At 39.6% G+C, this 23,922-nt stretch overlaps 1 long non-coding RNA gene across 1 annotated transcript; it reads left to right on the top strand.

Annotated features, from left to right (window-relative positions):
- The first annotated feature begins 1,838 nt into the window (after positions 1 to 1,838).
- LOC141407798 (uncharacterized) lies at positions 1,839 to 21,467 on the top strand. Its single transcript, XR_012418430.1, has 2 exons — positions 1,839 to 2,022; positions 19,999 to 21,467. It is a non-coding gene; the product is annotated as an uncharacterized lncRNA (long non-coding RNA).
- The last annotated feature ends 2,455 nt before the right edge of the window (positions 21,468 to 23,922 follow it).

Here is a 23,922-nt window from a genome sequence, read left to right as displayed (position 1 = left end):
CTTTGGACAACTAGTGGTTGGTGATTGGTTCAGACATGGGCACATGACCTAAGCTGGCCAATTAATAATGAATTGGGTTACTTTTACTGAATACTGGGAGGAAGACTCACACTCCAGTTGAAATGGAATCTGGACGGAAGAAGCCCAGGAGCTGCTGACACACATCATGAGACCCTAGGGGAGGGCTTATCAAAGAGTGAAGGCCACGCTAAAGGAGCAGAACCAAGACATAAAGAGAAGCAAATGATAGATCCTGATGACACTGTTAGAACCCCTCTTCCAGCACCCCAAGAAGTTATTTAAATAGATGTGAAGCTTTTGTAACAACTAGACTCCAAAATATAATGATTTAAGATGGATAAAAGTTTGTTTATTTTTCATGTAACAATCCAGGGAGGATAGTTTATCCTGGGCAAGGAGGACACTTAGTCCTATAAGGCCACCCAGGGATCCAAGCTTGTTGGTCAACTCTGGCACCTCAGGACATGGTTTTTCATTCTTGAGTCTAGTTATTGTCTGATATGGTGTTTCTGTGTCCCCACCCAAATCTCATCTTGAATTGTAATAATCCCCACATGTCAAGGGTGGGGCAAAGTGGAGATAATTGAATCGTGGGGGTGGTTTCCCCCATACTGTTCTTGTGGTAGTGAGTAAGTCTCATGAGATCTGATGGTTTTATAAAGGCGGGAGTTCCCCTACACAAGCTCTCTTGCCTGCTGCCATGTAAGACATGCCTTAGCTTCTCCTTTGTCTTCTGCCATGACTGTGAGGCCTCCCCAGCCATGTGGAACTGTGAGTCAATTAAACCTCTTTCCTTTAGAAATTTCCCAGTCTCAGGTATGTCTTCATTAGTAATGTGAAAACAGAGCAATACCCTCTCATTTCCCAGGAAGCAGGAAGAAAACATGGAGGGAAAATAACCTTCTAATAAAAATATGATCCAGATGTGTCAAACATCTCTTTTTCTTGCATCGCATGGACCAGTGTTTTGTCACATGGTCACACCCAGCTCCACAGGAAAATGGAGAATGAAGTTTTCATTTGGGCATGGTCTGTTACTGAAAGAACAAAATGAATCCATAGGCTGGGTGAGGTGGCTCCCGCCTGTAATCCCAGCAGTTTGGGAGGCCAAGGTGGGCAGATCACGAGGTCAGGGGATGGAGACCATCCTGGCTAACAGGGTGAAACCCCGTCTCTACTAAAAATACAAAAAATTAGCCAAGCGTGGTGGCAGGCGCCTGTAATCCCAGTTACTCAGGAGGCAGGAGAATGGCATGAACCTGGGAGGCGGAGCTTGCAGTGAGGCGAGATGGCGCCACTGCACACAAGCCTGGGTGATAGAACGAGACTCCATCTAAAAAAAAATAAGTGTTAATTAAAATGAAATGAACATGAGTTTAAAAGACAATACACATAGTAGCACTCTTATGTGGTCATCTTATTGATAGGATACAAAAGTTATCATGCACTCAAATAGAACCTTCTAACCATAGGATTGCAGAGCCAGAAATTAATCCAAGGGTCATCATCTACCACATTCAAAGCAGAAATCCACTCCAGCTTAAATATATGGACAACTTTGGCCCTGCTCTCTGAATTTCATTCAGCTCGTTACCATCCTTATCATTGTCATTATTATTCTTTAGCTATTGAGGGCAAGAAATTATGTACAAAAATCCAGAGGCTTCTACACTTTTCTAGAGCAGGTGATGAGCTCCCAAGCTTCACCAAAGGAGGCTGTGTTTTCACCAAGTACCACAAAGCACCAAGGCTGAAGCTGGAATGGCACTTTTCCAATACCCTTACCAAAAATAACTTGAGCTTTGGCCCCACTGCCTGCTGCTCTCAGTGTGAGTGTCACAGAAACATATGCGGCCTTTCCTCTGGAAAGGTGAGACAGTGCTCATGAAAATGACTTGGCTATCACCAACAAGGGAGGTGATTTGTTCTACAGCCAGCTCTCCCCTCTACCGGTCCTCAGCCAGTGAAAGAAGAATGACTTGGAAGATGACATCAAATCAGGTAGGAGAGCCTGGGAACAGCTCTGCTTCAGTTCCTCAATGCTTCATTCCTTCCTTTCTGCATTTAACAAATACATATTGGGTATCTGCTATGAGCAAAGATTGTCCACAATAAACTTTGGCACACACAAACATGCACACACACACACACAGGGACACATGGATAAAAAAGGTTCCCATCCCCATGGAGCTTATGTCTCAGTAAGAGACAGAAAAATAAACAAGTAAATAAACAATGTAAATAGCTATCGATGGTGGTGAAAAGGAGTCAGCAGTGTGCTTTGTAAGGAGTAACAAAGAATTCTACTTCAGATAAGAGAAGGCCAGGGAAGACTTCGCTGAGGAGGTGATACATAAGTTAAGATAGGAAAGATAAGAAGAAGCTATGGAAAATGTCAGGGGAAGTGCATCCCAGCTAGAGAGAAGAGCGGGCTTGAAGGGTTCAGGCCAGCTTGCAGGAAAAAGGTTGGTGAGTTCAAGGGGCTGTGGGAAGGACAGTAGGGCTTAAGCTCAGAGAAGGAGGGAGTGCTGGGAAATGTAGTCCTAGAGCTAGGTAGGAAGGGGCAATGCAATTCTGGTCCTTGCAGGCCACAGCAAGGAGATTGCATTTTATTTAAAAGAATGAAATCATGAAGTGGCATCTGATTTATATTTTTTAAAATATTAGCCTGTCTGATGAATAGAAATGAATTAGAAGGGACTGGACTGGAAATGGTGAGATCATATAAAAACCTACATCTAAAAGTCATTACCCGAATATCTTTAGAAAAAGACAAATAGAACTGCTGATGAGAATGTGAATTTATATCAATTGATATAACTGTTTTGGAGCACAAGTAATATTTATTTTTAAAAAACTAAAAACTTTACTAATTGCCTATCCTTGGTCTTCAACAATACCATTTCCGGATGTGTATCCACATGTATCCAAAGGCACAAATATTTAATTCTAAGAATGTCCACTGCAATGTTGTTTGTGATAAACAAATGGGAAAGTTTTGTTTGGGAAAGTTAGGTTTTGCCTTGGAGTTGATGCCCAATAGGTAGCAAGTGAATTAATAAAATTTTGCTCTTTCTGTCATGGAGATATTGTGAATCCATTAGAAATCTACCTGCTAGAAGGTCCATCTGCAATTCTTTTTTTTTTTAGACAGAGTTTTGCTCTTGTTGCCTAGGCTGGAGTGCAATGGGGCAATCTGGGCTCACCACAACCTACCTCCGCCTCCTGTGTTCAAGCGATTCTCCTGCCTCAGCCTCCCGAATAGCTGGGATTACAGGCATGCACCACCACGCCCGGCTAATTTTATATTATTAATAGAGACGGGGTTTCTCCATGTTGGTCAGGCTGGTCTTGAACTCCCGACCTCAGGTGATCTGCCTGCCTCAGCCTCCCAAAGTGCTGGGATTACAGGCATGAGCCACCGTGTCCGGCCCCATCTGCAATTCTTTTGTCAGTCTGGTTACTCTTTTACCTCCTCCACCTCCCAGATTCCAGTGCCCCAGATGGATGCTGAGTTATGTTTGCGCTTCTGGGTGGTCCTCTTGGTGGCATCTATTCTACGATAACCTCTAGTTGTTCCCTCTGTATGTTTAACCAGTCAGAGGAGAATCTCACTCATTGTCGCCCTTGTACATGGACAGTCAGCTCACTCCTAAGGCGGCCATGGCTCTTTGCTCTGCCATAGTCAGGGCAACTAGCCAACCCACAGACTCCACCTTTAGACTCCTAGCGATGGGTTTGGCACTTGTCCCTGTGTCCTCAGCACATGAGGGGATGCACATCTGGCCTTCCGAGTGATTCTCTTGAAAACGGCTCCATTCCTTTAAGGTAAAGGGCAAGCTCCCCTGTCTGTCCCTGTGGGAAAGAGAAGACCAGCTCTCTGCCAGGAAATCTTCCCTCTTTAATCTCTTTACCCACCATGTCTTATTTAGGCTAGAGGTGCATGATCAGCTTATGCAGACAAAACAGTTTTAAACTACTATTTTTGGCAATTTCTGCACAGATGGTCCAGCACCTTGCTTTAAAAACATTTAGAGCATTTTCTAAATGTTTTTTGCCCCCTGGGCCTTTAAGGCTTCTACTAAAATGAAATCAACAGGAAGAGTCACATTTACCATTCTGTTACAAATCCAAATCACAGCCATTAAAATGAGTGGAAAAAGTTTCACTTACTTGTTCACTCAGCAGATATTATTTGAGCCACAATTTGAGCCAGGTATGCTAGGTGCCTAGGTGTCAATAGAGTAGAGAGAAGGAGACCAGACTCTCTGCCCTCATGGAGCTGGCTGTCCACTGGGAGTGAGAGATATTATAAAAATAGTCTGGTAAGTGTAAAATTATACACGAAGGAAAATTACAGTATATCATGCAAGGGCAGAACAAGAAGACAGGACCTGACCCCTTTGGAAGGTAAGGGATGGAGCAGTTAGGGAGCTGAGCTGAGAAGGAAGAGGTGCTGTTATCTGAGCAAAGGTAGAGAGGGTGATGGGATGCCATAAACAATGGAATAGCATAGGGTAGAGCAAGGTCAGGGTGGCTGGAACTGGGAGAATAGCAAGATCCCTATGTTATAAATTATCTATGCAGTATGGTCCAATTTTTAAATAATGTACTTTTTATGTCCAAAACAATCTGAATATCTCTACATTAAATATTAGCAGCAGTTACTAATTATTGGTAGAAGTAGTGGAAATTTTCATTTTCTACTGTGTGATTTTTTTTTAAATAAATTCCAAATGCAATTGTTAAGAACCAGAATGACTGTTTCTGCACAAGTGGGTCTCGCATCTTAAGTTTTATGACTAAGGACACACAAAAAAACATATGCCTCTAGTGAACTTGATAGGGATAACCATAAAGATTCTTCTGATCATTAAACTCTTCCAGATATTTTCTGAGTTTCCTTTCTGGTGAGAAGAGCCCTCCTCTCTGTAGGTCGCTGCAAAATGGATCCAAAAAAAAATCTAGGCCAATACACAAGAAAAAGACCAGAGAGCAGTAACTAGATAACACAGGTATTTGGTATTTCTAAGACCCTTTTTCAAAATGAAGCGTGCATCTAATGGTTGTTGCAGGAAGATTAGAAGTCAATATTCCAGAGGACTCCTCAGGGCTGTTCTCCTGGTTCACCGAATGACTTTGGGCAAGCCATTAATTTCTCCCTGCTTCATAACCTGATCTGGAAAACAGAGATAAATGGGACCATCCTTATTGGTACAGTCTGTTGAGGTCCCTGGATAAAATGTGTGAAGAGGGCAAAGTCTTATGTTCAAAGTTCTCTGCCAATGTTAATTAATCCTCACAGCACCCTCAAGCCCTGTAATATTATCCACATTTCACAGCTCAGGGACCTGATGCAGAAAGACTAAATGACTTGTCCAAAGACAGAAGAAGACTGCTTGAGTTTGGGGATTAGCATTCAGCAACATTGCCATCTCTATAATAAGCATTTTAACTTCACTTATAAAATACCATTCAATTGTGTCTGGAATGTTTTTATTTTGAAAACATAGTTTCTGGCCGGGCGCGGTGGCTCAAGCCTGTAATCCCAGCACTTTGGGAGGCCGAGACGGGCGGATCACGAGGTCAGGAGATCGAGACCATCCTGGCTAACACAATGAAACCCCGTCTCCACTAAAAATACAAAAAAAATTAGCCGGGCGTGGTGGCGGCGCCTGTAGTCCCAGCTACTCGGGAGGCTGAGGCAGGAGAATGGCGGGAACCCAGGAGGCGGAGCTTGCAGTGAGCCGAGATCGCGCCACTGCACTCCAGCCTGGGCGACAGAGCGAGACTCCGCCTCAAAAAAAAAAAAAAAAAAAAAAAAAAAAAGAAAACATAGTTTCTGTGTTGATGAATTATAGGCAGGTAAAAAGCCAGACACATTTACGAGGTAATGTGACAGACCCATTTGCAATTTTAGGGACTCCTTTCTTAGAGTGGTGACTATAATTAGCTAAACATGTCAATTCCACTCTTATCTCATTGGCCAGAACTTAGTCACATGACCTCATCTTCAGCGAGGTGGAAAAATGTGGGCTTTATGCAATGCAGCATGTTTGGGAGTCTATTGCAAAGGAATAAAGACTGCTGTGTGGGGAATGGATGTGAGAGAACCTCAGAAGATGTAGTGACCAGTTAGGAAGCTACTGAGGGACAACGGCAGCCCTAACCAAAATGCCCTGATCTTAGCAGGCCTAAAAACAAATTCACAATCCTCCCAACATGATTCCCCTCCAGTATTGCCAGTTATATCACTTAGTATATTTTTAGCTGAAAATAGCATAAAGCTCAGGCGCCAGAATCTCAGATCAAAGGCATTTATTGCCGCCGCCTTTTATAAAATCTAAGATGCCATCAATTTTAAGATACACCTCCATTTGATGCACTAGTAAGAAAAAAATACCACTAACTTACCTTTTCATATCAATGAGCAATTGTATGTTTTGAACAAGCTTCATTGAGATATAATTGACATACAACAATCTGCACATACATAAAGTGTAAAATTTTATAAGTTTTGGCCTCTATATATATACCTGTGAAATCATCACCATAATCAAGATGATTAACATATCCCTCACTTTCCAAAGTTTTCTCATGCCCTTTTTTAATCTCTTTCTCCATCTCACCAGATTCCAGTCCCTAAGCAACCACCACTCTGCTTTCTGTCACTATAAATCATTTTTGCATATTTTTAGATTGTTATGGAAATATAATTATACTATGTATTCTGTTTTATCTGGCTCCTTTCAATCAGCATGATTTTGAGATGCATCCATATTGTAAGTATACCAAATAGCTCATTTTTGTTGTTGTTGTTGGGTAGTATTCTGTTTTACAAATATACCACAATTTGTTCATCCTTTTACCTACTAATGACCTTTTAGGTTGTTTCTAATTTCAGGCTATTGTAAATAAAGCTGCTGTGAGCATTCATGTACTAGTGTTTGTACAGATGCAAGCTTTCTCTTCTCATGGGCAAATACCTCCAAGTGGAATGACTGCATCATATGGTAGTGGTGTCTTTCAAGGCACTTGTCCATTATTTTGAGATGCATCCATGACATCTCAATGACAAAATTAAATGAATCAGTAGCAGAAAGATATGTGGAAAATCCTCAAGCCAAATAGTATACTTTTAGTAGCTTATGTGTCAAAGAAGAATTCAAACTAAAAAATACACTTTATTTATGTGCAGATTGTTGTATGTCAATTATACCTCAGTGAAGCTTGTTCAAAAAGTATAATTGCTCATTGATATGAAAAGGTAAGTTAGTGGTATTTTTTTCTTACTAGTGCATAAAATGAAGGCATATCTTCAAATTGTGTTTAGAACCAATGTATTGGCATAAATTGGTTGTAAATACTATCTTCTTATCTTTTTATATCTGTAGAATGATGGCAGCTGTCTCATTCTTGATATTGATAATTTGGTTCTTCTCTCTTTTTGCTCTGTGCTACCTGCCTAGAGGTCTATCAATTTTATCTTCTCCAAGAACCATCTTTTGGTTTCATAGATTTACTCTATTGATTTTCTTTTTTGTATTTTGGTGATTTTCACTCATTTTTTTTTTCCTTTCTTCTGCTTGCTTTTTGTGTAATTTGCTCTTTTTTGTAGCTACTTAGTGTAGAAGCTGAAGTCATTGGAGACTTTTCTTCTCTGCTAATACTGGCACATAGTGCTAAAAAATTCCCACTAATTACTGCTTTAGTGGTATCCGACAAATTTTAATATATTGTATTTCCATATATTAAGTTCAAAATATCTCCTATTTTTTAGTTTGAATTCTTCTTTGACCTATAAATTACTAAAAGTATATTATTTGGTTTGAGGATTTTCCACATACCTTTCTGTTATAGATTCATTTAATTTCATCATTGTCAAAGAAGATATTTTGTATATGTGAGTTCCTTGTTGAGACTGTCTTATGAACCAGAATATGATCATTCTGATAAGTATTATGTATGGGTTTGAAAGAAATGTGTATTCTACTGTAATTGGGGGCAGGTTCTATAAATATCAGTTAGGTCAAGTTGATATTTTCTATCTACTTGTTCTGTCAATTACTGATAGAGGCCTGTTGAACTTGCTGATTATAAGTGTGCAATTGTCTATTTCTTGTTATTTTTTGCTTCATGCGTTTTGAAGTGCTGTTATGAGGTGCATAAACATTTAGAATTATATGTCCTCTTGATGGTCTTCTTAATTACTATTTCTGCTAATAGTCTCTGCTCTGAAATCTTTGTTCAATATTAACATAGTCACCTCATCTTCCTTTAACTAGGGTTAGCCTGTATATCCTTGTTGATATTTTTTTCATGTTTTTGTATATTTTCATTTTAAGTGGTTTTGTGGTTGATTTTTGTAGGTATCATATAGTTAGGGCTTCCATTTTTATACTATCTGACAATCTCTTTCCTTCGAGATACTTAGACCACTATAATTTAAAGTAATTATTGATATGTTTAACTGTAAGTCTTGCTATTGGTGTTCTACTCATTCCATCTATTCTTCTTTCTCCCTTTCCCTTTGTCTTCCTTTTTGAACACTACTTTAATTTTTTATTATTCATTTTTATTTCCTTAGTTGGTTTATCAGAAATAAATATTTGTTTTGTCATTTTGGAGTTTGCATCTCTTCTTTTAGCTGAAAATACTTATGTCCCCAGAAGCCTTCTAACACATACCCCTTACCTACTTTGTAGTCTCATGACTACAACAGAAGATGGAGAAATAACTATTTTGCTGTGTTTAGCCTCTACAATGAAAAAAAAAGATTAATGACATTGAGAACATTAAAAGAAATTGCATTTTCTTCATGACACCTTAAAGACATTAAGAATGATTTTTAGGTAGCCAGTCAATGATGTCAGCCTCATCTAAATTCATGACTGCTACTAGCTTCTGTCCACCTCTATAATCCAGAAAACCTAGGAGGCATCTCATATGCTTGCCTATTTTTCAATCATCACAAAATCTATCATCAACTCTTGTTTACTTTTATTCCCCAAATACTCTTTAGACACTTCCAATTCTACGTATTTCTACTTCCCTAGACCGTGATACTACCATCTCTTGGCTGGACTAACAATTTACTTACTCTTTACTAATATGACGTATCTTCAGTTCATTCTCCATGGTGCTGCCAGTGATCTTTTCAAACAATAACCCTAGTTACTTCCCCACACTGTTTAAAACATATCAGTGCCTCAGACATATATTCATAGCATGGAACACAAGACTTCTCCCTGGTCCTTCTAGGACGTCTCTCTCTTCTCAACTCTCCTCTTTCATTTCTCCATGTAACCTTTCCATAATTCCTCATAGTCAACATTGTCCTTTATCACAATAAGACTGTGATAGCCATGTAGTTGCCTTTAGGAGAATCTTTAGTGACATCCTCCAGCTGCCATATCTTTGGATCCACTGCGCTTGTTCACATCAGTCAACACTTTCACTAAGACTGCTCTCAGCCTAAGATAGAGTATGGCACGATTACCAAAATCACCAATTTCTGCTCAATTCAGACCCTCTCTAATGAACAACTTTGACTTAGGGACTTCCTTTGGCCTGAGACTTTCTCGGCTTTCTGTTGAAGTCTAAAGCTCTTCCTACCCAATCCTTCCTTCCTTCTCTCCCTTCACAGATCAGATTAGTGTCTTGGTCTAAAGTCTTTCCCAGTCCACTCCTACTTGCTCCCTGCAATGGTTAATTTTATGTGTCAACTTGACTGGGCCTCAAGGTGCCCAGATATTTGCTTGAACATCATTTTGAGTGGGTCTGTGATTGCATTAGTTCATTTTCACACTGCTGATAAAGACATACCCAAAACTGGGAACAAAAAAAAAGGTTTAATTGGACTTTCCAGTTCCACATGGCTGAGGTCAAAGACACTTCTTACATGGTGCCAGCAAGAGAAAAATTAGGAAGAGGCAAAAGAGCGGAAACCCCTGATAAATCCGTCAGATCTCACGAGACTTATTCACTATCACAAGAATACCATGGGAATGACCAGCCCCGGTGATTCAATTACCTCCCCTTGGGTACTTCCCACAACATGTGGGAATTCTGGGAGATACAATTCATGTTGAGATTTGGGTGGGGACACAGCCAAACTATATCAATGATGACGTCTCTGAATGAGATTAACACTTGAGTAGTGTTGATTGCCCTCCTTATTATGGGTGGGCCTCATCCAGTCAGTGGAAGGCCTGAATGGAACACAAAGTTTGAGTGAGAGGGAACTTCTGCCTGCCTGCTGAGCTGGGACATTGTTTTTGTTTGTTTGTTTGTCTGCTTGTTTTTTCCTGCCTTCAGACTCTTCCTGGTTTGCACACCTGCTGGAGCTACACTGTCAGCCCTCCTGGGTCTCCAGTTTGCCAACTGCAGTGCTTGAGACTTGTCATTGTCTTTAAACATATGAGCCAATTCCTTACTGTAAATATAAACATATAAGTATATATCCTATTGGTTTTTTTCTCTGGGGAATCCCGATTAATACATCCCCTGCCTTCACAGGTGTTTTCTCAAAATAGGTCCCTCACATGTTGAGTCTCATCTTGGCTTTTCCTTCTCAGAAGACCCAAACTGGTGCCAGGACATTGTAATATGCTATTCTCTATACATCCAAAACTCTTTCCACTCTTTCTCCTCAAACCCCTATTTGCCTTTCACATCCCAACCCTATTATCTTTTCTTTATGGATGATCTTTCCAACCCCCTGACAAGATCAACATTTTCAACTCAATGCTGCTGTATCATTATGCACTTCTTTATAGCCCTTAACACAGATGTGATTCTGTATTGATTTAGGTGACTTTATAATGAATGATTTTCTTTCTCATTAAACTCTACATCATGTTTCTTACTGTTTGTTTATTGTTTTCTGTTGTGTTTTTAACTTACCACTATGCCCCATGCCCTGAGTTCCTGGCATATAAGGTGCTCAATAAATATTTAGTGAGTCAATAAATATTATTTTGCGCATGGGTCTTTTTTTCCATTTTAGAATAAATTCTAGGATATGGAATTTGGGGTCAAAAGGCCAGAAAAAACCCTTGTTTAATGTTTTCTTCATGCCACAATCTTTCATCCTTCGTTTTTATTTTCTAATTTTTTAAACAAAATTTACATACAATAAAATATAAAACAATTACATCTGCAATGGACAAGTTGTGACAAGCATACACCTATGTAGCCAACACCACGATCAATATGTAGAACCTTTCCATGAACTCAAACGTTGTCCCCATGCCCATTTCTAGTCATCTCCCTCTCACCCCAGGAGCAAACTGCTGTTTTAATTTCTACTGCTACCAATCGTCCATCCTAGAACTTCACAAAACTGAAATCAATGAAACACAGTATAAATGAACAGTAGTTACTCTTTTTTTGGCTTCTTTTTATCAGCATAGTGTTTTTGAGAATCATCTATGTTATTATGTATATCAATTATCTAATTCCTTCTAATTGTTATATAGTGTTCCATTGTATGCAGACACCATAATTGTTTATACCTCTCCCATTGATTGCATTTGATTGTTTCCAGTTTTTAGCCATTGAGAATAAAACTGCTGTGAACATTTTTATGCAATTCTTTGTATGAATGTATTTTCATTTCTCTTGAGTAAATTCCTAGGGAAAGAATTGCTGGGTCATAAGGTTTATGTTTAACTTGCACGAAACTGTCAAACAGCTTTTCAAAGTGGCCAGCAATTACAAGAGGTCCATTTACTCATATCCTCACTAGCATTTGGTATTTTCAGTCATTTAAAATTTTATCCATTCTAATAACAGTAAAATATACCTCATCCTGGTTTTAATATTTATTTCTCTGATGCTTAAGGATATAAGGCACATTTTTATGTGCTTATCATGTAACTGCTCAATGAGTTATCCTTGCGACTGCTCAGATACAACCGATTTATCAAGACGGGGGAATTGCAATAGAGAAAAAGTGTAGTTCAGGCAGAGCCAGCTGAATGGGAGACTGGAGTTTTATTACTCAAATCAGTCCCCATGAAAATTTGGAGACTGGGATTTTTTTTAAGGATAATTTGGTGGGTAGGGTGCTAGGGAGTGGGGAGTGCTGATTGTTGGGTTGGAGATGAAATTTTAGGGGAAGTAGGTTCTTCTTGCTGTCTTCTGTGCCTGGGTGGGATCACAGAACTGGCTGAGCCAGATTACCAGTCTGGGAGGTGCCGGTTGGTACATCATAATGTAGGGTCTGAAAAAAATATCCCAAGTACCAATTTTCGGTTTTACAATAGTGATGTTATCCCTAGGAGAAATTGAGAAGGTTTGAAATCTTGTGACCTGTAGCTGCATGACTCCTAAACCATAATTTCTAATCTTGTGACTAATGTGTTAGTCTTAAAGACAGTCTGGTCCCCAGGCAAGAAGGGTTTTTTGGGGGGAAGGGCAGTTATCATCTTTGTTTCAAAGTTAAACTATAGACTAAGCTCCTCCCAAAGTTGGTTTGGCTTACGCTCAGGAATAAACGAGGGTAACTTGGAGATTGGAAACAAGGTCAGATCTCTTTCACTGTTATAATTTTCTCACTGTTACAATTTTTGCAAAGGCAGTTTCAGTCAGACATTCCTAAACCACAATCTCGTTGTGAAGACACAGACCACACTGAACTGCAGAATGTTTCATAAAGTTTGCACTCAATAGTTGTGTTTAGTGCATGGTATTATTACAATTTTCTGATTTTGGAAGGAAGCTGTTGTCCTAGCTACCTTAGGTAAGAGAACTGCTTGAACCTGGGAAGTCAAGTCTGCTGTGAGCTATGATCACAAAACTGCACCCAGCTTGGGCAACAGAGTGAGACCCTGTCTCAAAAAATACAAAAGAAGACCTCAGAATTAACAAATACCGTTTTGTCATTTTTCTCCTTTTTTTTTTTTTTTTTTTTTTTTTGAGACGGAGTCTTGCTGTGTCGCCCAGGCTGGAGTGCAGTGGCCGGATCTCAGCTCATTGCAAGCTCCGCCTCCCGGGTTTTTACGCCATTCTCCTGCCTCAGCCTCCCGAGTAGTAAATAAAATGTTACAAATAAAGTTAAAATGGGGGGCGGAGCAAGATGGCCGAATAGGAGCAGCTCCAGTCTCCAACTCCCAGCGCCAGCGACACAGAAGACCGGTGATTTCTGCATTTTCAACTGAGCCTCTGCTGCTGATACCCAGGCAAACAGGGTCTGGAGTGGACCTCAAGCAATCTCCAACAGACCTACAGCTGAGGGTCCTGACTGTTAGAAGGAAAACTATCAAACAGGAAGGACACCTACACCAAAACCCCATCAGTACATCACCATCATCAAAGACCAGAGGCAGATAAAACCACAAAGATGGGGAAAAAGCAGGGCAGAAAAGCTGGAAATTCAAAAAATAAGAGCGCATCTCCCCCGGCAAAGGAGCGCAGCTCATCGCCAGCAACGGATCAAAGCTGGACGGAGAATGACTTTGACGAGATGAGAGAAGAAGGCTTCAGTCCATCAAATTTCTCAGAGCTAAAGGAGGAGTTACGTACCCAGCGCAAAGAAACTAAAAATCTTGAAAAAAAAGTGGAAGAATTGATGGCTAGAGTAATTAATGCAGAGAAGGTCCTAAACGAAATGAAAGAGATGAAAACCATGACACGAGAAATACGTGACAAATGCACAAGCTTCAGTAACCGACTCGATCAACTGGAAGAAAGAGTATCAGCGATTGAGGATCAAATGAATGAAATGAAGCGAGAAGAGAAACCAAAAGAAAAAAGAAGAAAAAGAAACGAACAAAGCCTGCAAGAAGTATGGGATTATGTAAAAAGACCAAATCTACGTCTGATTGGGGTGCCTGAAAGTGAGGGGGAAAATGGAACCAAGTTGGAAAACACTCTTCAGGATATCATCCAGGAGAACTTCCCCAACCTAGTAGGGCAGGCCAACATTCAAATCCAGGAAATACAGAGAACGCCACAAAGATACTCCTCGAGAAGAGCAACTCCAAGACACATAATTGCCAGATTCACCAAAGTTGAAATGAAGGAAAAACTCTTAAGGGCAGCCAGAGAGAAAGGTCGGGTTACCCACAAAGGGAAGCCCATCAGACTAACAGCAGATCTCTCAGCAGAAACTCTACAAGCCAGAAGAGAGTGGGGGCCAATATTCAACATTCTTAAAGAAAAGAATTTTAAACCCAGAATTTCATATCCAGCCAAACTAAGTTTCATAAGTGAAGGAGAAATAAAATCCTTTACAGATAAGCAAATGCTTAGAGATTTTGTCACCACTAGGCCTGCCTTACAAGAGATCCTGAAGGAAGCACTAAACATGGAAAGGAACAACCGGTACCAGCCATTGCAAAAACATGCCAAAATGTAAAGACCATTGAGGCTAGGAAGAAACTGCATCAACTAATGAGCAAAATAACCAGTGAATATCATAATGGCAGGATCAAGTTCACACATAACAATCTTAACCTTAAATGTAAATGGACTAAATGCTCCAATTAAAAGACACAGACTGGCAAACTGGATAAAGAGTCAAGACCCATCAGTCTGCTGTATTCAGGAGACCCATCTCACACGCAGAGACATACATAGGCTCAAAATAAAGGGATGGAGGAAGATTTACCAAGCAAATGGAGAACAAAAAAAAGCAGGGGTTGCAATACTAGTCTCTGATAAAACAGACTTTAAACCATCAAAGATCAAAAGAGACAAAGAAGGCCATTACATAATGGTAAAGGGATCAATTCAACAGGAAGAGCTAACTATCCTAAATATATATGCACCCAATACAGGAGCACCCAGATTCATAAAGCAAGTCCTTAGAGACTTACAAAGAGACTTAGACTCCCATACAATAATAATGGGAGACTTCAACACTCCACTGTCAACATTAGACAGATCAACGAGACAGAAAGTTAACAAGGATATCCAGGAATTGAACTCATCTCTGCAGCAAGCAGACCTAATAGACATCTATAGAACTCTCCACCCCAAATCAACAGAATATACATTCTTCTCAGCACCACATCATACTTACTCCAAAATTGACCACGTAATTGGAAGTAAAGCACTCCTCAGCAAATGTACAAGAACAGAAATTATAACAAACTGTCTCTCAGACCACAGTGCAATCAAACTAGAACTCAGGACTAAGAAACTCAATCAAAACCGCTCAACTACATGGAAACTGAACAACCTGCTCCTGAATGACTACTGGGTACATAACGAAATGAAGGCAGAAATAAAGATGTTCTTTGAAACCAATGAGAACAAAGATACAACATACCAGAATCTCTGGGACACATTTAAAGCAGTGTGTAGAGGGAAATTTATAGCACTAAATGCCCACAAGAGAAAGCAGGAAAGATGTAAAATTGACACTCTAACATCGCAATTAAAAGAACTAGAGAAGCAAGAGCAAACACATTCGAAAGCTAGCAGAAGGCAAGAAATAACTAAGATCAGAGCAGAACTGAAGGAGATAGAAACACAAAAAACCCTCCAAAAAATCAATGAATCCAGGAGTTGGTTTTTTGAAAAGATCAACAAAATTGACAGACCACTAGCCAGACTAATAAAGAAGAAAAGAGAGAAGAATCAAATCGACGCAATTAAAAATGATCAAGGGGATATCACCACCGACCCCACAGAAATACAAACTACCATCAGAGAATACTATAAACACCTCTACGCAAATAAACTGGAAAATCTAGAAGAAATGGATAATTTCCTGGACACTTACACTCTTCCAAGACTAAACCAGGAAGAAGTTGAATCCCTGAATAGACCAATAGCAGGCTCTGAAATTGAGGCAACAATTAATAGCCTACCAACCAAAAAAAGTCCAGGACCAGATGGATTCACAGCTGAATTCTACCAGAGGTACAAAGAGGAGTTGGTACCATTCCTTCTGAAACTATTCCAATCAATAGAAAAAGAGGGAATCCTCCCTAACTCATTTTATGAGGCCAACATCATCCTGATACCAAAGCCTGGCAGAGACACAACAAAAAAAGAGAATTTTAGACCAATATCCCTGATGAACATCGATGCAAAAATCCTCAATAAAATACTGGCAAACCGGATTCAGCAACACATCAAAAAGCTTATCCACCATGATCAAGTGGGCTTCATCCCTGGGATGCAAGGCTGGTTCAACATTCGCAAATCAATAAACATAATCCAGCATATAAACAGAACCAAAGACAAGAACCACATGATTATCTCAATTGATGCAGAAAAGGCTTTTGACAAAATTCAACAGCCCTTCATGCTAAAAACGCTCAATAAATTCGGTATTGATGGAACGTACCTCAAAATAATAAGAGCTATTTATGACAAACCCACAGCCAATATCATACTGAATGGGCAAAAACTGGAAAAATTCCCTTTGAAAACTGGCACAAGACAGGGATGCCCTCTCTCACCACTCCTATTCAACATAGTGTTGGAAGTTCTGGCTAGGGCAATCAGGCAAGAGAAAGAAATCAAGGGTATTCAGTTAGGAAAAGAAGAAGTCAAATTGTCCCTGTTTGCAGATGACATGATTGTATATTTAGAAAACCCCATTGTCTCAGCCCAAAATCTCCTTAAGCTGATAAGCAACTTCAGCAAAGTCTCAGGATACAAAATTAATGTGCAAAAATCACAAGCATTCTTATACACCAGTAACAGACAAACAGAGAGCCAAATCAGGAATGAACTTCCATTCACAATTGCTTCAAAGAGAATCAAATACCTAGGAATCCAACTTACAAGGGATGTAAAGGACCTCTTCAAGGAGAACTACAAACCACTGCTCAGTGAAATCAAAGAGGACACAAACAAATGGAAGAACATACCATGCTCATGGATAGGAAGAATCAATATTGTGAAAATGGCCATACTGCCCAAGGTAATTTATAGATTCAATGCCATCCCCATCAAGCTACCAATGAGTTTCTTCACAGAATTGGAAAAAACTGCTTTAAAGTTCATATGGAACCAAAAAAGAGCCCGCATCTCCAAGACAATCCTAAGCCAAAAGAACAAAGCTGGAGGCATCACGCTACCTGACTTCAAACTATACTACAAGGCTACAGTAACCAAAACAGCATGGTACTGGTACCAAAACAGAGATATAGACCAATGGAACAGAACAGAGTCCTCAGAAATAATACCACACATCTACAGCCATTTGATCTTTGACAAACCTGAGAGAAACAAGAAATGGGGAAAGGATTCCCTATTTAATAAATGGTGCTGGGAAAATTGGCTAGCCATAAGTAGAAAGCTGAAACTGGATCCTTTCCTTACTCCTTATACGAAAATTAATTCAAGATGGATTAGAGACTTAAATGTTAGACCTAATACCATAAAAATCCTAGAGGAAAACCTAGGTAGTACCATTCAGGACATAGGCATGGGCAAAGATTTCATGTCTAAAACACCAAAAGCAACAGCAGCAAAAGCCAAAATTGACAAATGGGATCTCATTAAACTAAAGAGCTTCTGCACAGCAAAAGACACTACCATCAGAGTGAACAGGCAACCTACAGAATGGGAGAAAATTTTTGCAATCTACTCATCTGACAAAGGGCTAATATCCAGAACCTACAAAGAACTCAAACAAATTTACAAGAAAAAAACAAACAACCCCATCAAAAAGTGGGCAAAGGACATGAACAGACATTTCTCAAAAGAAGACATTCATACAGCCAACAGACACATGAAAAAATGCTCATCATCACTGGCCATCAGAGAAATGCAAATCAAAACCACCATGAGATACCATCTCACACCAGTTAGAATGGCAATCATTAAAAAGTCAGGAAACAACAGGTGCTGGAGAGGATGTGGAGAAATAGGAACACTTTTACACTGTTGGTGGGATTGTAAACTAGTTCAACCATTATGGAAAACAGTATGGCGATTCCTCAAGGATCTAGAACTAGATGTACCATATGACCCAGCCATCCCATTACTGGGTATATACCCAAAGGATTACAAATTATGCTGCTATAAAGACACATGCACACGTATGTTTATTGCAGCACTATTCACAATAGCAAAGACTTGGAATCAACCCAAATGTCCATCAGTGACAGATTGGATTAAGAAAATGTGGCACATATACACCATGGAATACTATGCAGCCATAAAAAAGGATGAGTTTGAGTCCTTTGTAGGGACTTGGATGCAGCTGGAATCCATCATTCTTAGCAAACTATCACAAGAACAGAAAACCAAACACCGCATGTTCTCACTCATAGGTGGGAACTGAACAATGAGATCACTCGGACTCAGGAAGGGGAACATCACACACCGGGGCCTATCATGGGGAGGGGGGAGGGGGGAGGGATTGCATTGGGAGTTATACCTGATGTAAATGACGAGTTGATGGGTGCAGCACAGCAACATGGCACAAGTATACATATGTAACAAACCTGCACGTTATGCACATGTACCCTACAACTTAAAGTATAATAATAATAAATAAATTAAAAAAAAAAAAAAAAAAAAAAAAAAAACAAAAACAAACAAAAAAAAAAAGTTAAAATTACCCCATATTTCTCCTCAGTCCATTTCCTTCCTTCTCAAGTAGAAACTGTGATGATGACTTCATGTGTATCTTTTCAATCTAATATACAAATAAAAACAAATATGGTGAATTATTTCCGTATTTAAAAAATCATATATTTCTCTACCTATTTGACTACAACCTACCCTTTCCCCCGCCTCATTCTGTAGAGACCTGCACTGGTTGAATACAGGGAGATCTAGTTCATTAAACTGCTGAATCATAGTTCATTGTATGACAATAACACATTTTATTTCTGCTTTCTCCATTGATAGACATTTAAATTACTTCCATTTTATCCCTATTACAAGCAATAGGCCTTAAATTGTTATGCTTAAAATATGGAATAAGATCATCGCTGCAATAATATCTTTCTAAAAAATACCTAAAACCACTGACAATCATTGACACTCAGTATCAGAATTCTTAAAAATATAGGTGCCCATGGGCTTTTCTAAATGAAATCAAATACTCTATAGACCTTCTAAGACACTAGTGCAATAAAAAGTCTATTTTGCGGAAACTCTACAGGGAGAATAAAAACTAAACTAATACATTTTAAATATTTCTTTGATTTCCCCTGTAAGCTTCATATTTTAACTCTCACATCTGTCTATTTAAATAACTGCAAACATGTAACTATGACTGAGAGAAACAAGAACATGTAGGACATTGCATTAGTATTTTGATGGTTTGAAAGGTAACACTTGGCCTTCCTTTTGGAGTGCCCCCAACAAGATCATATTCCATTGGCACACAGAATAAAATCCACACTCCTCTCATGACCTACAAAGGCACAAATGCCTGGGTCCTTATCCACCTTCTACCTTCCTGATGTCATATCCTCCCTCTTGCCCCTGGTGTTACCTTCCTTTCCATTGCTGAAATATACCAAACTCACTCCCGCTTCAGCATCTTAACATGTGCTTGTTTCCCTCTTTTGCATACTCTTCCTGTAGGTTTTCACATGGCTGCCTCCTTCCTTGCATCTAGGTCTGAGCTTGCATCATCTCTGAGAAGCATTTCTTGACCTCTGAATCCAAATTAGCACCCTCCCTCCAACCAAGTCACTCACCTTCACAAAACTGTTTTATTTTTTTCAAAACACTTATTTTGAAAAATTGAAATTATCTTGTTTAATGATACATTAACATGTCTCTTTTCTGTTTTCCACCTCCCCATCAGAGTGTGAGCAGGGACTTTTCCAACTTGTGCAACAAAGAGCCTCAGTTCCTAGGACAACTCCTGGCATTGCTGAATGGATGGATGGATAGATGGATGGATCAATGAGTGGAATTAAAGCAACACAGACAGTTCTTGCAGTCTATTATTTGATATTCTATGTGCCTTGAGATATTGAATGAATAACAGAAACTTAAAATAATATCTATATCACTATCATCTCACTTTTCTTTTTTTTTTTTAAGATGGAGTTTCACTCTTGTCATCCAGGCTGGAATGTAGTGGCATGATCTCAGCTCACGGCAACCTCCACCTCCTGGGTTCAAGCAATTCTCCTGCCTCAGCCTCCTGAGAAGCTGGAATTACAGGTGCTCACAACCACAGTTGGCTAATTTTTGTATTTTTAGCAGAGACAGGGTTTCCCCATGTTGGCCAGGCTAGTCTCGAACTCGACCTCAGGTGATCCACCTGCCTTGGCCTCCCAAAGTGCTGGGATTACAGGAGTGAGCCACCATGCCCGGCTATCATCTCACTTCTATCTTCCTCCAGCATAAGCCATTTGTGAATAAAGATTCTCCCTCACTGCATTGCTTTACACTTATGTAGAGTTAAATGCCAGTGTCAGTGTTCAAGATAGATCTATTTCCATGGAGGCATGTACACTAGATGAAGAAATAAATCTAAACAAATAAGCAAAAACAACCAGCAGCTATGATTTTGGGAATCAAACATTTTGTTGGAATTCCTGCGCTACCACTTCCTGTGTCTCTGAATCAGTGGTTCTACTGGGGGCAATTTTGCCACTCAGGAGACAGTGGTCGGGAGATATTGTGGTTGTCGTTACTGTGGAGGGAGGGGAGCTACTGGCATCTAGTGGATACCGGCCAGTGATAAAAGAAAAACTTCAGCCAAATTAAAGTTTAATGGAGGGATGAAGATTCGCAAATTGGACAGCCTCCCAAGCTAGAGTTTTCTCAGAGACTGCAGCATAGTCACGTGGTGGAAGATTTATGGACAGAAAAGGAAAGTGATGGGCAGAAAATGGAAGGGAGGTAGCCAGTCCAGAAACGAGTGGATGGGTTATAGGTTGGCATTTTTGCCTTATTTGAACAGGGTTCGAACAGTTGGCTACATTTGATTGGCCAAAACTCAGTGACTGGCACAAGCATAGGCTATGGTCTGTTTATATCTGCACTTGTTATAGTTCATGATGTACAGAAAGACCTGTAGGCAGAACTTAAAATATGTAAGGAGGCAGCTTTAGGCTAAACTTGATTTAACACCAGAGATGCTACTAAACATCCGGTAATGTGCAGGGCAGCCCCAGCAAAGAATTATCTGGCACCAAATGTCAGTAGTGCTGGGGTTGGGAAATGCTGCTCTAAACAAATTACTACTTTCTCATCTGTAAAAGATGAACAAGTATTGTTAGTCGTGTAAGATTAATATGGAGATTAGTAAAAATATGCTTAAGGCACCAAGAGCTGGGCCTTGTGCATGATAAGTCTGCAAATAAACATTGCTTTTGTTACGAGCATTGCATATGATACTGATAAATACTTGCTTTTGTATCTCACTGGCATGTGGCTGCTTCTATGGCAATGAAGTTTCCTTCTTTACATTGGATTTTCAGTCCCTGACAGAGGGTCTGGCACTTAGCAGATGTTTAATAAATGTTGCCTGAATTAAAGTAAAGATTTGTTGTTTCAAACATCTTATACTTTCCTCTCATTTTATTTTCCTCTCTAAAAATTAGTTTGACCACTATATGCTCAACTTTCTTATTTTTTTATTTTTATCAATCCTTATGACCTCTTAAATCAAGGATTAAATTATAAGACGTGGAAATTAATGATCAGGACCCTTAACTATCTCTGTGATCATATTCTACCTTCTTCTCTGTGGTTTTCTAGATGTTAGCACACTGACTTTCTAGCTCTTTCCTCACAGGCCAAACCGGACCTTTGCAATCCTGCTAGCCAGATGTTCTTCTCCCCTGGAGAGCAACAGATTTTAATATTCATTTCTCTGGTGACCATAGGGGTTGAGCATTGTCATTTATATGCTTTCCAATTATGTTGTATATTCTGTGGGATACAGTTCATGTCTTTTGCTAATATTTCTATTTATTTATTTTTTGTGATTTATAGAAATATTTCATTGATATATACTATAGGTAAAATCTACTATAGATAAAATTTTTTATCACTTATAAGTGTTACAAAAATCAGCCAGCCATGGTGGCTTACACCTGTAATCCCAGGATTTGGGGAGGCCAGAGCGGGTGGATCACTTGAGTCCAGGAGCTCGAGACCAGCCTGGGCAACATGGTGAAACCCCATCTCTACTAAAAATACAAAAATTAGCGGAGCATGGTGGTGGGTGCCTGTAGTCCCAGCTACTTGGGACGGTGGGGCAGGAGAATCACTTGAACCTGGGAGAAGGAGGTTGCACTGAGCAGAGATCATGCCACTGCACTCCAGCCTGGGTAATAGAGTGAGACTGTCTCAAAAAAACAAACAAAAAAAAGTGTTACAAAAATCTTTTCTCTTTTGTTTAATGATGTCTTTTAATGAATAGGCTTTAATTTTTATCAAAATCAAACTTACCAATCATTTCTTTCATAGTCATTTTTGAGCCTTGTTTAATACAGTCTTCAGTATCCTAATGTTATAAAAATATTATCCTGTATTCTTCTTCCATAATTTAAAGTTTTTCCTCCTTGCGTAAGTCTTTAATTCATTGGGAATTATTGTTTTATTAGGAAAGAGAGGTGCCATGGAAGGTTGGAATCCAATTTTACTTATTTCCATGTGGAAACCGCTTGTAGCAGCAACCTTTCTTTCTTTGTTTATCTACAATGTCTCATTGGTCACAGATCAAGTGTCCACAGGCGAATCTGTTTAGGGACATTTGGTTTTATTCCCACTGCCTTTGTGACCATAGCTTTCTATTGTTAAAGCCACTGCCTTTGTGACCATAGCTTTCTATTGTTAAAGCAAACTAAATATGGCCTAAGAAGGACTCTGTACTTCTATATTTGAGTCCTTGTGGATGAACTGCAACCGAACTTAATAGGCAGACAAGATAGAAAACCTCATTGAGGAGTATGCACCTGTGACAATAGCTGAGCCTTGACCAATCCCAGCAGCCACACTTCAGCTACTCATACACTGCGAAGTGTTCAACCTGTATTCAAATAAGGCAAATAAATAAATAAATAAATAAGCTGTAACCAACCCAGTTGTTTCTGTACCTCACTTCCGATTTCTGTACACCACTTCCTCTTTTTTTTTTTTTTCTTTTTTTGTCTGTAAATCTTCTTCCACCATGTGGCTGCACTGGAGTCTCTGAATCTGCTGTGATTCTGGGGGCTGCCCAATTTGCAAATCATTCATTGCTCCATTAAACTCCTTTACATTTAATTCGGCTGAAGTTTTTCTTTTCACACTATTGTAGGAGCTAAGAGAAAACTTCCCCTTTACCCTCTGAAGGTTTGCTGAAAAGTCAACCCACAAAAGGCAGATTAATAGGTGAAAAGGCACCCATATTTATTAACGTGCACATGGGAGAGAACCACAGAGTGAATACCCCAACTCTCCTGTGGAGTTCAGAAACTTATAAACCATCTGGAGATTACAGAAAGAATGGGGGCTCAGAGCATGGCCCAAAACAGGTTATGCTGGTGTATCAGTCTGTTTTCACCCTGCTGATAAAGACATACCCAAGACTGAGTAATGTATAAAGACATAGAGGTTTAACGGACTCACCGTTCCACGTGGCTGGGGAGGCCTCATGATCACGGTGGAAGGCGAAAGGCACATCTCACGTGACGGTAGACAAGAGAGAATGAGAATCAAGCAAAAGGGGTTTCCCCTTATAAAACTGTCAGATCTCAAAAATAAATAAATAAAATAAAATAAAATAAAATACAACCATCAGATCTCATGAGACTTATTCACTACCATGAGAACAGTATGGGGGAAACCACCCCCATAATTCAATTATCTCCCACCGGGTCCCTCCCACAACACGTGGGAATTATGAGAATTAAGATGAGATTTGGATGGGGACATAACCAAACCATATCAGTTGGTAAACCATTTATAGTGGCAAGGCAGGTCATGGGAGGCAGAGAAGAGGAGGCTTGGCTAGCAAAGGCCACCTTG

Source organism: Macaca fascicularis, chromosome 10 (genome assembly GCF_037993035.2).
Source record: "Macaca fascicularis isolate 582-1 chromosome 10, T2T-MFA8v1.1".
Lineage (NCBI taxonomy): Eukaryota > Metazoa > Chordata > Mammalia > Primates > Cercopithecidae > Macaca > Macaca fascicularis.
Note: the sequence above shows the minus strand (reverse complement) of the source record. Positions and strands in the feature narration are given on the sequence as shown.